Source organism: Vidua chalybeata, chromosome 13 (genome assembly GCF_026979565.1).
Source record: "Vidua chalybeata isolate OUT-0048 chromosome 13, bVidCha1 merged haplotype, whole genome shotgun sequence".
Classification (NCBI taxonomy): domain Eukaryota; kingdom Metazoa; phylum Chordata; class Aves; order Passeriformes; family Viduidae; genus Vidua; species Vidua chalybeata.
Window position 1 is genome coordinate 6,441,802 of NC_071542.1, and position 15,427 is coordinate 6,457,228.

The window sequence follows — 15,427 nt, forward strand, 5'->3', positions numbered from 1 at the left end:
TCATTTACTTTTTAGAAGCAAAGCTCATTTTAGGGAATTTTTCAAGTATTATAAAAGAGCATAAATGCTGTGTAAGTTTTGGTGTACAGAGCTTTCGTTACTACAGAATTATTTTGCTGCCATAAAAATGTTGTAACTCTCACAAAATTATTTGTTTCAGTGACAGCAATAGTAAGAACTGATGCCTTTGCTGTCTGAACATTGACTTTGAAATATAAAGTCTTTCTGGAGCTTTAGGTTGAAGCCCCAGAAGGGATGGTTCAAACCTCTGTCTCTTGGCTGCTAAATTAAGGGGGGTTTGCAGTCTCTTGTGACAGGCGTGTTGGCTGAGACCTTGCAAAGTCAAGTGCCATCTGGTCTGTTTTGGACATCAGCAGTATTTGTCACAATGTGAAAGTATTCATTGTCCTTGTTCTTTTACTTACCTAAATGGCTTTATCTTCATGTAATACCTTTCCACTTTGTCTAGATTCCAATAACATGGGCTTTATATGGATCAAGTGAATTTCTTTCTCTATTTAAAGGAACATCCAGTGTAATGTCCAGAGCTCTCCAAACATTACAGGATTGCAAAATAATTGTTTTACAGCCTGGGAATAGCAATCCTCAAAAATTGTGCTGGACACCTGCAAGAGCTACAGCAGTGCTTGGTGATGGATCAACTTAAACAACAGGGTGTTTTCCTCCCCTAATACTTTTTGAACCATGTGCCAGAGGTTCTGTGATTCTAGTGTTGAGTGCTTGATGAAATCTTTTTTTTATTCTGGTAAGAGAAAAAGCAGGATGGCACTGTCTACCCCTCTGTGACCTGTCGCATGAACTTTCTCATAATTAATTTTTATGTAAACCTTAGTAGATTTGAGTGTTTCTTTATCAAAATGCTAATACATTGGCAGTACAGAACTTCATCGCTAAACTAGATTTTAATTACTAGAATCAGAATGAAAAATAAAGTTATATTAAGAAACTGTAGTGCTCTAGAAAGAAAACAATTTACTAATATTCTGAATGTCTATAAGTGTTTACAATGTTATCTTCAGAATATTTTATAATTTTCAGTTTTCTGGTATCATTAATGCTGAATGTTTGAGATATTCATAGTAAAATACAGTAGCTGATGTTTTGGTATCATAGAAGAAAAATTTCTTGACATCTCAGGTTCATTACCTGTGTGTGCTTATTTACAAGCTTGTCTTGCACTATTTCAGGATACTTTTGGCAGAGCTGGCATTGGAAAGTTACTGCAAATTATTAATAAAAAAGGGGGGGGTTAAAAGAGGCTATACTGTGGATTGTCCAAAGTTAGACAATTTTATAATGTAAATAAAGAGAAAAAAAAACGCTTTAGCACCCAGTACAAATCTACCTATGGGAGATTTACTAGTTTAGTAGTAGTTTAATACCCAGTACAAATCTATATAGGTTGACACTTTACTCTGAAAGATTTGTGTAAGGTTTGTCTTTGAGTTACATAGAAAGTGGCTTGATTTCCAAAATATGAGATTAGTCCAAGGAAAGTGTAAAATAGATGAAGACTGCAGGAGATGTTGAAAGCAAGAAAAATCCTCAGGCGTAAAAGAATTCTCATTAACTAAAAATATAAATAAGTGGGGGATTGTTTCCTTTTCTTTTGCAATTACAAACAGCTGTTAGTAATCTTCTAAAATCAGTAGAGCTAAGAGCAGTCACTGCAGTAATAATGGATTTCCTCCTTTAGTAAAAAGGAATGCTCCTAGGAAATTAAATAATTTTAGAATGCCTAATATACCTATAACTTGGAGCAATCCATTTTTGCTGCTCATGGAGACTAAATGTAACAGCCTGTTAGACTTAGAATCACAGTTTATAGTGTGGAGACTCTGACTTGTGATGATAGCAGTATAAAATATTTTTTTGTTATTTCTGTACTTGTAACTGCTACATTTTCTTTTTCTGGATTTGCACAGTTGTGGTCTGGTCATTCAAAAGTTGACAGACTTGTGTGTGTTTTTGCAGAAGCTTTAGATTGCCAATACTTTGGATTTTTGGTGCAGGTTCTACACCATTTAAGATGTTGCTCTCTTTCTGGAACAGCAATTAAATTGTTGAATTGAATTAGAATAGACTAGAACTTTTAAAAAGCAAATGCTGCCAAATGACAAAGTCTTTTGTTAATAGTCTTTCATTGTGTATTGCCCCTCTACCTCAAGCATTCCATTAGAAAAGGTCACATACCATCAGCCAGACAAGAAATCATTGTGCAAATTTGCCTGCAAATGTCAAAGGCTGTAAAAATAACTGCAAGGGACTTCAGTTTAGTCTTATGTCCATACACTGCGTCCTGATGTGTCAGACCTACTGCACATTGACAACTGGCTAGAGAGGACCCTTCAACCTGCGGCCTGAGGCTGCAGCTCTGTAGGCCTGGCCTGTGTTCAAAAATAACACTGGTTACTGGTTTTATCTGAGTTGTCTATGGGTTGGTCTGCACTGGAGCCTCTAATCACAGGTCAGCTACTCTGCACTCAATCAACTGTTGGAACAAAACTTCAATGTGGCAGGTTGTAAGCTTCATCTATGGCCTGGCAAATGTGGATTCACAAATTACCAAACTGTTGTCTTTAGTGGTAAGCAGTTTTGTAAGCCTGGGTGGTGTTGGGGGATTTTTATATTATAGTTAGGTATTGAGAAAGCAACTGCTGTTTTGTCCTTTTCTCCCCCTTTAGTTTTTGTTACCTAACATTTTCTGTTAGTTCTACAATGAACTTTGCCAGTTTAAAACTTTGAAATGCACTATGTCCTTTTCCAGTAATCTTGAAAGTGATTGATAGTATTTGAAAGATAAGGGATAAAGGAACTAAATTGCTCTTTCCTGCTTCTCTTCTTATCATCATGCAGATTATCACACAGGTTTTGGAAACTGTCACAAAAACAGTTAAGTGCAGTTTGCTGGTTAGCCTGAGCTGTGTGTGGGCTGGGGCCAAAGGGGTTTCAGCACTGGTTGCAGCTTCCTTCTCAAAGCCAGGAAGAAGGGCTCATGTGACTGCATGGGGAACAGGAGCTCAGGAGCTGAACATTAAACAAAATTAACTTCTCAGTGAAACCCTTTCTTGGATTTAGGGTACCTCAGTGGCTCAGATTTCATGAGACCTGTGGGGAAAGTCACTAAAGGTTGTCTAATAAGTGCTAAGGATTTCTTTCCCAAAGCTGTTTTTCTAAATGCCTTGTCATTCCATAGAGGAGATGAGGTTTTATTGTCTGGCTCTGCACACTCCTTAATTTCTTGAGGCAAGTTACCCAATTTGCTTCCTATTGTAGATGTATTCTTTGCTTGATATTTCCAAGCTAGAAAATCTGAAAAAGCAGATTAAGCTGGTTTTATATATTGAAATAGTGCCTTTGCTGTGGAACATTCTGTTGCCATAAGTGAAGAGGTACAGTAATTTCACTAGAAACAACTCAAAAATGTAGTCTGGTTCTATTTATTGCACCATTTAAATTTCAGAAATAAGTAACTTCTAAATTATTAGCACAATTATGTAATATTGCAATAACAAGTGTCAGATATAGTTGTGTTTGCTGAGTTGTGGGTTTAATTCCTTCTGTCAGTTTGATTCACTGAGACATTATCTTGTGGGGTTTACAACAGAGTAATGAAAACTCAAACTCCAACCCTTCAACACTCTGAATGGGGTAGCAATGTAAGCTTTGAGAAAGAAATCCAAGTTCCCCAGACTGCTTCCTGATAATGTCATGAAGATAGAGCTGTAAAAATAGCCATGTACATTTATGGCTAAATGTCACTTCAGGAACTGATGCCCCTAGATGGTGCTGTAACTCAGAGCCTGGTTTCCTAGGAAGGCATTTTCCTGATCAATTCTGCTTTGCCCAGATGATGCATGAGGCTCACAACGAAGTTAGTGTAAGCTGTATTGATTTAAGAGACAAGAATTAAGCATAGATAATTTTATGTAACATCACCAATGGTGAGGACTCTTTAACACTATGAAAGGATTGAGCTATACATTTATGAGGGTTTCAGGGTGGGTATTTTTGTAAATATGCAGTTTGTACCCTACCAGGAAAGAGGGTTATAAGGATCTGTCAGCCACACCTGTATGTACACATGATGATTTTGCACCTGTATCATACCTTGGATAAATAAGAATTGTTTACATTCATTTAGTACAAAAGTAGACTTGATTTCCAAATAACACAGTGAATTTTGCAAAAATAATGTATAGTATTTTAACAATGTCATCATTTTAATATTAGGCATGTGAATGTTGCAATGTCAGTCAATCCCAAGGGAAGCAGTGAATATAAGCCTTATATTCTCTGAAGCCGGAAATTTGGTGAGGTGTGGTCCTGTTACGTTTCCTTCATGTGATCTGATATTTTACTAGATAATACCCTTTGTGCTTATTTTGCATAAATTCTATGGGAATAATTATAGTAAAATTCTTTTTTCTGAGCAGTGCTCTGGACACATTTTATAATACATTGCTGTTACAATAGATTTGCTTTTCGTTTCATTGTTGGAATAAGCAAAAGCAAAACATCCTATCAATAGAAGTACTATGACATAAACAGAATCAGGGAGACATTCTGACTAGATAGCCCCACATAATCTCTGAGCTGTTTCCAGGCAGTTTTTAAATTTGAGTTTTTCTACATGAAGAAAAAGTTGTTTTTATTTGTATCTTTACAAATTATCTTTTCCACACAAGTCAATTGCTGTCATTTAACATTGCTAAGCAGTTGAACAGATTGAATAACATCTGTAAAGGAAGCCAGTTAAACATCTATGTAGTGCTGGGATCAATGAGTTGGCTTCAGCATTTGCAACTTAAAATCAGTCCCAGTTCCTAACATCTACAGATATTTTTATTGTAAAAAAAAAAAAAATCAATTTCCAAACATAGATGCTGTGCTTAATTCTGTGTAAATAAAACATAATTAAGAATAAAAATATAAACAGTCTTTAAGGTAACTAGTCTCAGTGGTCCTCAGAAACTTCCAAATCAACTCTATCAATTTGCAGGTATAAAAATGATGAAATGTGGTTAACTTTGTAAAGTTGATCTAGAATTTCATTAAGGTATTCTTTCTGGAAATATTTGGAAATGTAAAGATGCACATCTGTCACATGCAGAGATGACTTAATACCTCCTCCTGATGCATCCCAAGGTGTCAGTGAGCACCATGCCAGGAGTTAACATAAACTCTGGATCCTAAAATGAGGTTACAGAGTCAGCTATGACTGGAAGAAGGACTGTGTTGTGGTGGTTTTTTGTTATATTATTGTTTTCAATAGTTGGTTTTGTACCTGCCTCCCCTCCCCTGAGGCATTGGTTTAATCCCAGCTGTCAGTCCTCCCTCATACCTACCCCTTTTTCTAGAGATTTCCCTGTCATTTTTGTATCCTTCAACACTTCATTGGTTTAGTTAAACTGTTCCCCTCCCCTGTAACTCCTTATTGGTTCAAACATTTGAATCCCCGCCTTGTGTTTCTCCTCCGCCTGTTTGTTATAGGTTCCCAACCCTAAACTCTACCCCTGTCCTGTTCCTTAAAACCCACTGCCCTGCCTTTGTTTGTGGTCCTTGTCTCTGTTCTATATTGGAATTGTGGATGCTTTTCGTTTCACCCTTATGGTTTAATAAATGATCCTTGGATTTATAAGCAAGGCCCATCTTGCTTTTTCTACGTTGATGTTTCAGCGACTGCAGGCGAGATCAGGGCCCCAGGGGAGGTGTCGGGCCCCCGTCAAGCGCATAACACTGAGAACACCGCGGCAGGGCTGGAACAGGAAGGGTTGATACACTTCTGGGCAGAATGAGCTACTGACTCCTGTTGGGGCTTCCCCCATTTTCCTCTTTTAATTTGCTCTGCTGCCCTTTGCTTGAACTGTTTCTGTACTGACTCCTTTGTGTCCAGTTCTGTGTAATCCCTCCATGACCCTTTTTATCATGTTGAGTGCAAGGAATATTCCTTGGATAGTTCAAAGATTCTGTTTAATTTTTTTCCTAATATATCTTCATATTCTTTTTGGTCAAAAAACACAGTACAGCTGAGTTTAAATATGGCTTTATCAGTGAGAAGGTTTTTATACTCTACTCTGTTACATTGGTGCAAGTTCTTCATTGATAATGAAGAACTGCAGAGATGCTACAGAGATCATAATTTGATTTGTAAATCTTTATTGCATTTGATAGTGCATGAGAAGAGAGCCATGTGGCTTGACTTTAGGAGTTTTCATGACAGCTGAAGAAAATAGGTGTTACTGTACACTGAACAAACGTTACTACAAATATTGAGAAGTGGTCATTATGAAACCTCACAACTGCATGTTCTGCATGCATGCAGAGCAATTATCTGAGTGATAAACACAGTTCTTAAAACTATTCCCTTCTTTTTAAAGGCTGGTTAATTCCTACATCTCTGCAACTGAAGGCTACTATGCAAAAAGGGGGGGAAATTATTTAAAAATCAACAAGTCCAGAAAGGTCGCTAAACCCATGATGTGCATATTAAGTATCTACTTGTACAAACTTCTCTTTAGCAAAATGCTTGAGCCTTTTGGCTGTATGTCAAATTATGTCAGAGACTCTGATCAATAAAGAAGCTGTTGGCCTCAATGCTGCAGTCTTATCCAGGAATATGTATGATTTGGTGTGGGTGGCGCTTAGCATATATGTGTGTGCACATGCACATACATTTTTTATTAGACTTGTACTGATTCCATAAATGTAGATGATTAGGATTGTAAAGCAGTTAGCTGAAATATTGTGGGGGTTTTTCTTAGGCAGTAAGAAACTGGCACTTACAGGCTGCTGTTTTGAAGTACTGTTGCAGAAGCTTTGCAAGCTGAGCGTGCTGGGCACACTGCACTAAGCTGGGCCAAGTTTGTGTAGCACAGGCCATGCCCCTGGAGAGTCACTCTCTGTGAATGCTGTCTTCCTTTAAAACAGAACCCTGGGACTTCACTGCTGCTTGTCCTGTTTGTCCAAGGGTGCCCAATAGAACTGTTGCTGTGAAAGTGACTTCTCTTTGTGAATGCAATTCTGAGGGCAAATAGGTTTTGGTGGTTTTTTTTGATAGTGGGAGTAAGTAGGCAAATAAGCACAAATATGATGTGTGAGGGAAGATGCTGATGCTTTGTATTTCTCCAAAATGTAATCAGAGTTCAACAAACCATAGAAAACCTGCAACAAGAGTGAGTTTAGACCTCCTACTGCCATTAGTTTCAGTGAAATAGAATTAAACTGAAAATAGATTATATTTGTGTGCCTTAAAACCGGTCATTATCATTTGGTATACTGATGAAAGTGGGCTGGGGCAAACTGGTATTAGTTGATGTAAATCCAAATTAATGTAATAACCTTCCCTTTCTGGATGAGTCAACAGAATTAACAAATGGTGTAATCTCATTTATTCTTCTGTGGTTCATATAAGTAGTTCATAAATAGCAAAAGCAAATGGTATGTTGGGACTGCCTCTGATACAAGAAGGAAGGGATAAATGTGCTTTATTCTCATCTACAAATCTTCCAGTTCCAAGTGTATCCTATCATTTCAGAAAAGACCTTATAGTCTTATAAGGCTATTTGAAACCCTGTTGTGGATCACTTATCCTTTGAAGATAAATGTTTATGAGGCTATTTGCCTTGCTCCAGCCCACAAATGGCAGAATAAATATAAGGGAGAGATGTTTGAAAGCTGAGGGGTCTCTTGACTCTTAATTTTCATTAGGAGTGAGTGAAAAGCTGGAGCCTGGTCCATGAAGAGATCTGTTGTATTCAAGTGCTACTTAGCCACCTAACTCAGGGATTTTGTGTCTGCTTTAAGATCTGGACTTTAGCAGAGTGAATTACATGTTGAGATTGTATTTCTGTCTTTTAAAATTTGCTTCCCTGAAGTATTTGCAAGTATTGTCACAAGAAGAGAGTTGTTTCTAAGTGTTTGTAGTAGGGAGCCTGTCCTTGTTTTATTTGCTATGACTTGCATTCTCTGCTCAGGTTTTTTTGGTTTCAGAATACCTTTGTTCTGGGCCAAGGTAATATATGGGAGATGGTTTTTTTGAGATGCTTTATCTTTCCATTGCATTCCAGTGAGAAAATATTTCAACTCCTTTAAGCTGTGGTTCTACTCAGCTGGTTCAGAGAAAAGCTGTAATTGGAATATGAAAGAGAAAGGTATTTTCCTAGCTGAAATTCTGGTGGAAACTCAATTACACTGCAGAGATTCTGAGCTGAGCTTCCTGGAGTGATGAAGAGTTTTCCTTCAGAAACAGCTTTTGAAGGTGGCAGTACACTTCTTTACCTGACTTTTACCTGTTTAAAAGTAGGAGCACAAAAGGAGTAGCAGGTATCAGAGCTGTTCTTTTCTACAAATTATTCCATGAGTTACCTCTGCCTACATTTTTGTTTAAAAGTAGCTGCAGAATTAAGTTTGCAAATGTCAGCAAGAACTATAAATAACTAAGGGGTGCAGCCAAAAATTCACTTTTTTCTTCAGACTATTTCCAAGTTTATATCTTTTCTAAAAATAAGAGGGTTTGTGTTTCAGTTTTTCAGTTTAATTAGATGCAGTTTTCCCCTACAGATATTCAGAAGATGAAGGCTTCATTTTTTTTTGTCTAACCCTTTCTGTCCTTTTCTTTTTGTCCTTTTTTTTTTTTTTTAATACTCTTATACATATTGTGCAAGATTTTAATCTTCTGGCAGCTTTGTAATGGAGCAGTTTTCCTCCTGTCTAACAATTTTTGAAACCAATTTACATGCTGATGGATGTTTTATCCAGGAAAGAATTTTGAGAACACTGATTATGATATCAAGATCACTAAACTTTGTCAAACCTTCCAGTAAAGATGCTTATCTTTTAGATTATCCCAGCATTCCTTTGCCTGTCAACCACTGCAGTCAGTAATAAGGGAAGATGGCAGGATGTGTCAAACTCACACCTAATGGATGCTTTTGGCAGCAAGGGGTAGTTGGGTGATTTTGAGATGAATATTGCTGAAACCCCCCTGAACTTCAGGTTATGACAATGCTATGTTCTCACTGGGAAAGCGCAGAAGGCAAAAATGGGCAGTGATAACTTATTAGCTTATTGATCAGGGCAAATCAAGCTTACATCAGTGGGGTGTCAGTGGATTCATGGTGATGCTTTTAGAGTATACCAAGTCACAAGGCAGGCTGACTTAGGTTCTGGAATGGAGCTGTGTTGTGGATGAGTGGTGAGGAGACAGAAACAGAGAATTCCTGCATGCAGTACTCAGTCTTCACTGCTTGTCATGCCTCTGATTATTGCTGGTGCAGGTTGACTTTCTGTCCTTACCTTGGAGCTCTTCACTTCTCTGCAGTGGTCAGTAACATCTCATCTGAAAGCTGTTGTTAGGGCTGTTTACTGCACACTTGGTGCTATTATTTTAGTTTTTATGAGAATGCATCCTGCATTTTGTATGTTCAGATCCCATGAGTAAAACTGTGTGTTAAAGGTTGTAAACTTTGTTTCCAGTGAGGTAGGATGTAAGGGCTCAAAAATGGAAATTGTGCAAGCTCAAAAGACTTGAAATACCCAAGTGGCCAAATACTTCTTCTGGTGCTATAACAGATCTACAGCTGATACATTTTCACTACAAATATCTTCTGTGTTCCAGAACTGCTGCCAAAACCACTAGTTTGTGATTTGGAATACCACCTTAGTAAAAGGAAAACAACAGGAGCAGGAAATGTTTTGATCCTCAGCTCTAATGGATTTCGAAATTATGTATAGTTTTGACCTTTCCCTAGATGAGTTGCTGTAGAATATAGCTACAGGTTTGTCCAGAAGGTGCATGGGCAGGTTAATTTGGTATATTTATCTAGGGTTACTAATAGACTAAAGCAACCTACCTTTTTTTTGCTTATGCTGGTTTTTTAACATCTGTTCGGGTGGAGAATTTTGTTGTTTAGCTATTTGTCATTCTAGTTGCCTTCTGTAACTGGTTCTGATCTTTAATAACTGATTGAAGCTAATTGATCTGAATTCAAGTACTGGAACAAATTCAGAAGAGAAAAGTGATCTGATGGTCTTTACTGCAATTCTGTTTCCTTTTGATAGGCATTTTGTCAGGGCAGTGTTATAGCCGTGTTTTTGGCCGCTGCTCTGTCTTTAACAAAGCCTTTGAAATGCATGAATTTTTTGTTTATATTGTAGTTGACATTGCTAGAAAATTCATATTCATTCTCAAGGAGATGAAATATCAGCATCTGATCCTAAGTAATTACATGAAAGGAAAAGGAAAACTAATTTGCTCAGATTGTCTTTTCATTTCTTCGACTGAGTTATTTGAGTATTTTGATACTGTTTTATTTATTGAAAATGAGTCCTGAAGTAATGGAGTAAAAGCTTGTTATGTCGAGTGATAAACTGGAAGAAAAATAAATATTGATAAATGATGAGTATATACAGTCTACACAAAGGAGAGTTAAACTCTTGAGATTCTGTGCTTCATTTATAGTAAAGATTGTTTCAATATCATTATTTTACTGAAAGAGAAACTCAGTTGTAGAAAATCAAATCTACTTTTCTGTTTTGACTTTGACGTTTTGTACTATATGTAAGTGGAGCAGTGTCCTTAATCTGTTGTCAACTCATTTCTGATACATACACATGCATTTGAACCAAAGATGAGCAATTACTTTTCATATATCTGTTGTTTGGCTGTAATGGAAAAGTGACTTGGATCTGCAAAGTGCAGCCAGATCTTCAGGTGTTGTGTACCCTGGACTAATATACGGGAAACTCGAGAAGTTTTGAAAGGTAATACTGAATTCTTTTTCTTCTTTAGGGTGAGAAAGGTAAAAAGAATTCTACAGAATTAATAATTCTTAATGTATCCTGTTAAATGCCATCTCATTATTGCTGAGTCACTCAGCTCTTCAAGGAGGCATATTGAAGGAAATCTAAAGGGCTATCTCCAGAAGTGGGAAGTCTTGATTCCTTTCCCATATTCATGTGAAGACACTTTTTCTTGGCTGTAACTGGAAAAAACACTGGAAATTAGAAATAAGCTTTGGGGGAATGCATCTGCCAATATCTAGAGGGAATTGTTCTGATCTTAGAATCTGTTCTTGCATTTGGCAAGAATTCTCCTTCACTCCTCTGCATGTCTGTCTAGGCTAATCTCTCTAGATTTGTCTGTTCTAACCCAAAAATAGAGCTATAGACAGGAGTTATCTGGTAGCTGTTAGTGACCTAAATGCTTTTTCAAGGAGGAAGACAGAGGCTAATGCTGTAGGTCTGAAACCTTTTTTCCTCAACATCCCATCTGTATGTGTTTAATTTGTTCCAGGGGTCAGAGTTTTGTTTGCATTACTGTCACTAGTCACGTCTTTTGAGAGGCATTGAGCAGAATTCCAAAAGGAAACCTCTTCACTGAAAAAAATACTTCATTTGAAGAGATACACTGTATTGTTTTTCATCTTAAAAAAAAAAAAAAAACAAAAAAAAAAAAACCAAGCTCCCAGGGAATGATGGCTAACTTTTCGTCAGTGAGCTGTCTCTAGATTCACATGAATGCCTTTTGCTTCAAGTGGCAGCTGGTGGGTGATTATTGACTGTGAGCTGTGCTGTAGTTTTTGGTTGCCACACAGTTTGTATAACATTTAGGGTTGGTTGCCACACAGTTTGTATAATGTTCAGTGCCATATAGTGCACTTGCAAAAAAAGAAGACAAATCTCAAGTTAGAGTATGTATGGATGCCATATGGCTGGCTGTACCCAAAATCACCATCCCTGCTTCTCTGCAACAAAGAGAATATAAAAATTGAAAAAAAGACTTCCTGAGTTACTGAAATATTTTTGGTATTTTTTAACCAATTTTCTCTTAGTAAAACTATAATAGAATAATGTTATGTATTTAAAGATTCAAGTGTTACTCTATAAGAAAAAGAGTAATTTTGAGGCCATAGCTGCAGATTTAAACATTTTCTACAATTTCAGTAATAATTTGTCATGAGATGGAAGTGTTTGAGCTGACAATACTCCAATGTAAATCTAGCTGGATTTTTCATCCAAACATCAGCATATGCCATGTGTTTCCTTGGTACCACTGTTATTTGTACCTTAGTTGGGCTTCACTAATATTTCTGCTGTGATGGGAAAATGCAGCAACTGACAATCTTGGTAAATGACAATAAAATTTCTCTGTGAGGGTGTCTTTCATATCCTTTGCCTAAGAGTCTGGAAAGGCATTTACTGATATGGAAATTCTCAAACTAAATTCTAAAACTTATCACATTGCACTTGAAGGCCTCCTGGCCTGTGGCCTTGTTGCTTGTGTTTGTCACCATTTGAACAGTTGTGTCATGCTTTCAGTTTGTTATACTGACAGCAAATAGAGGCATAGTAATAGCTTGATATGGAGGAATTTTAGTCAAGTACACATTTTTGTATAAAGTTCCCTTTTTTTCAACATAAAGCTTGTCTCATTATCAAAGGAAGAGGTCTTTGCTATATTTTCTTTTTACTGAAGAACCTATGATGGAGTTGTTTCTTACATTAGAAAGCCTCTGTGCCTAAGAAGTTTGGCCTTTAGCAGTAGAAGTCAATCTAACACCCTCTCTCAAGGCCAGTTTCCAGTTGCTCTCAGTTTCTTGCTCAGAGTTGGTTTGTTTGTTTATTTATTTTCACATACTCAACAATTGATTTAAAGAATCCTTTTTTAATCTTTCTATGCAGTCTGACAATTGCCAAAGGTTTTCCTCCTATTTCTCTGCATTTCTCCCTAACACCATTCAGTCACTGAAATAAACTCTTGTAGCAATTCAACATATGCTGTAAGCTCTCGTGTGAGAGGGAAGGTTGGTTCAAACTTCTTGCTACTTCAGTTCCTAGGTGATTGTGATCAGAAGGGTCACTGTTTTCCTGAGCAAACAAACCAAAGGCAGCTGATGCAGGAGCCAGTCAGGCAACCCCAGCATGCCTGGTTACATGAGAACATCCTTACATTCCCATTTTCCTTGTGATTCAGTCAGAACATCACTGCTTACACTGGTTGTGGAAACAAGTTTCTAGTTATTCTAGACTACTGTGAGTCATTCCTCTGTCTTGGGTCACAGTATGGCTAGAAGATTACTTTCCATGTGATGGGATCTTAAAGCTTTTGATTTCCTTTGTCTGTAACACTCCATGTGGCCTTGCAAAGGGAAAGAGGGAGATATTGCTGATTTCTTTTTCTCATACCTGAAAGACTTAGGAGGAGGATCTAACAAAGTCAGTCCCTTGTGCTGTACTGTTACTGTAAGGATCTGCAGACAGCTGGTAATATATACAGTAAATATATTAAAGAGAATGTTCCTATTTTATTCCCAGTTTTATTGAAATTGTGGAGATGAATGAGATATCAAAAAGAATTGCCACAGAAAGAAAACTGCCTGAATTTTAATCAGGGTCAAATCATTGAACACAGCTGTGACAGATGAATGCAAAATTTAGTAAAGTATCTATTGCAAGACTGTAAATTACATTTCTCAAATAGTTGGCATACTACTTGGCAATGTAATCAATCTGGGTTAAACACTTGCATATAAATTATCTTTTGCAAACAGTTCCTTGAGATACAGATGATGAACTCCAATTATTGAAGAAATAAATGCTTTGTCCTTGTTGTTCATGTGTTTGGAAGAGGTTAAAAAGCACTTGTTTGTAGCACTAAGGGAGTTTATTTTGCCTTGAAGGAGTTATTACTAGATTAGAAGCTGCAGAGTTATGTAAACTTTTGAAACAGCTTTCCTACTTTTATTGCTGGAGAAATTCAATCATTCTGGTAGCACATTGAAATGAAAATATATAATCTGTGAGCTGGTAGAGCAGTTTAAAAAAGGAGGGAGAGGAGAAGAAGATTTGAAGATGTTACTTCAGAACTGCTTTTATTAGGAGTAATAATATCAACTCAGACCTCATGATGGAGGCAGACACGCCAAACGTCTGTAACTTAACACACACCTTGTGTGCAAGTAGCAATTTCCTAATGTGTTTCTAATTTAAAAGCATGTTGTTCAGAATATGCAACAAGTAGCATGGTGCAGTGCTGGCTGCAAGAGAAACCCACACTGGTGGAGTCTGAAAAAAGAACTCAATGCTAGAGAACATCCAATGTAGCATCTGAAATGACCACTGAATGCAGCTACACAAGTCACACAGGTGCCACTGTGAGTGTGGCTGTAAATGTGCACTGTCCAGCCCCAGCACAAAGGGACTTGGCAGAGACTGGGACTCACTGACAACATCTAGAGCCAGCTACATGACTCATGCAGGCATTTACAGTTAGACGGGAATATTTGATAAAAGCTGGGTATCAAACCTGCTACAGCAGCATCATAAAGATGCCAAGATGATTATCAGTCATATGTTAAATATGAATAAGGAAGCATGAAATTATCCTCTGTTTTATGCAAGTGTTATGTGCAGAGAAAAATATGGGTAGCTGCTGCTGCTGTTCAACAAAAGCATGGCAGCACGTCTTGGAAAGTCCAGAATAAGAGGCTCTGGGGGCCTGTGCCAGTCAGCAGGGAACAGGGCATTGTGTGTGTTTCTAAATACAGTAAGAGTTCACAATAGTTCCAGAGAACAAAACAGTTAGACATAGGAAACATGCAGTAGGATAATCAGTCCTAATCCTTACAGCTTAATCTCTGGGGAAGTGCAGTATGTGTCCTCATTTTCAGCAAGAGAGGAAACTGATAGGCAGAATTTATCCTACACACATGTAAACCATGATGTTCTTGCTTCAATATTGCACCACACAGTAAAAATATACCCGAGAATCTGTTCTTCTGCCAGTGTCATTCCTCCATATCCCAATGTGCAGTGCTGCTCAACACTTCTGCTGAATTCTCTGTAGTTTACATAAACAAGACATCAGCATCGTTTATGTCTTCTGACTTTAAGGCCTTTCATTTGTGTTGTAAGAAGAGGAATTCTGGTGCTTGGTTTGGGGAGGGCATTCCTCAAAAAATTAAAATGCAAATGAGCAATATTAGCAGATGGGTCCTACAATATCTTGAAAGGAAGGCAGTTTTCCCAGAGAATAAAAACTGCCAAAGGGCTGCTACAGTACAGTTACCTTGAATTAGGTACTCTTCTTCTGTAAGATAATGACTTTTTGTCTTTTGGTGTAGTCTGGTAAGATCCCTCAGTCTTTTAAATTAATGTTGAAATTTCAGAGAAACAAAATTTTAATAATGTCAATTATTAGTGGTATAATTTGCTGTCTGTGTCCCTTCCTGGGTCTGTCACCTGTTTTCTTCAGTGAGAAATAAATGGGTATTTTCAGGTGTTAACCTAGCAGTTGGTGAGTCTTCAACTATTAGAAATAAAAGATCTAAATTCAGGAAATTGTTAAAAATGGTTATTACTGCTCACAGACTAAAGTTGGTTAAACATCTCGAGGAAAATGTAT

The 15,427-nt window shown here is 37.4% G+C and overlaps 1 long non-coding RNA gene across 1 annotated transcript in view; it reads left to right on the plus strand.

Moving 5' to 3' along the window:
- Positions 1 to 15,427, plus strand: part of LOC128794581 (uncharacterized) — a 49,771-nt gene that overhangs the window by 18,895 nt on the left and 15,449 nt on the right. The gene's annotated exons all lie outside the window — the stretch shown is intronic.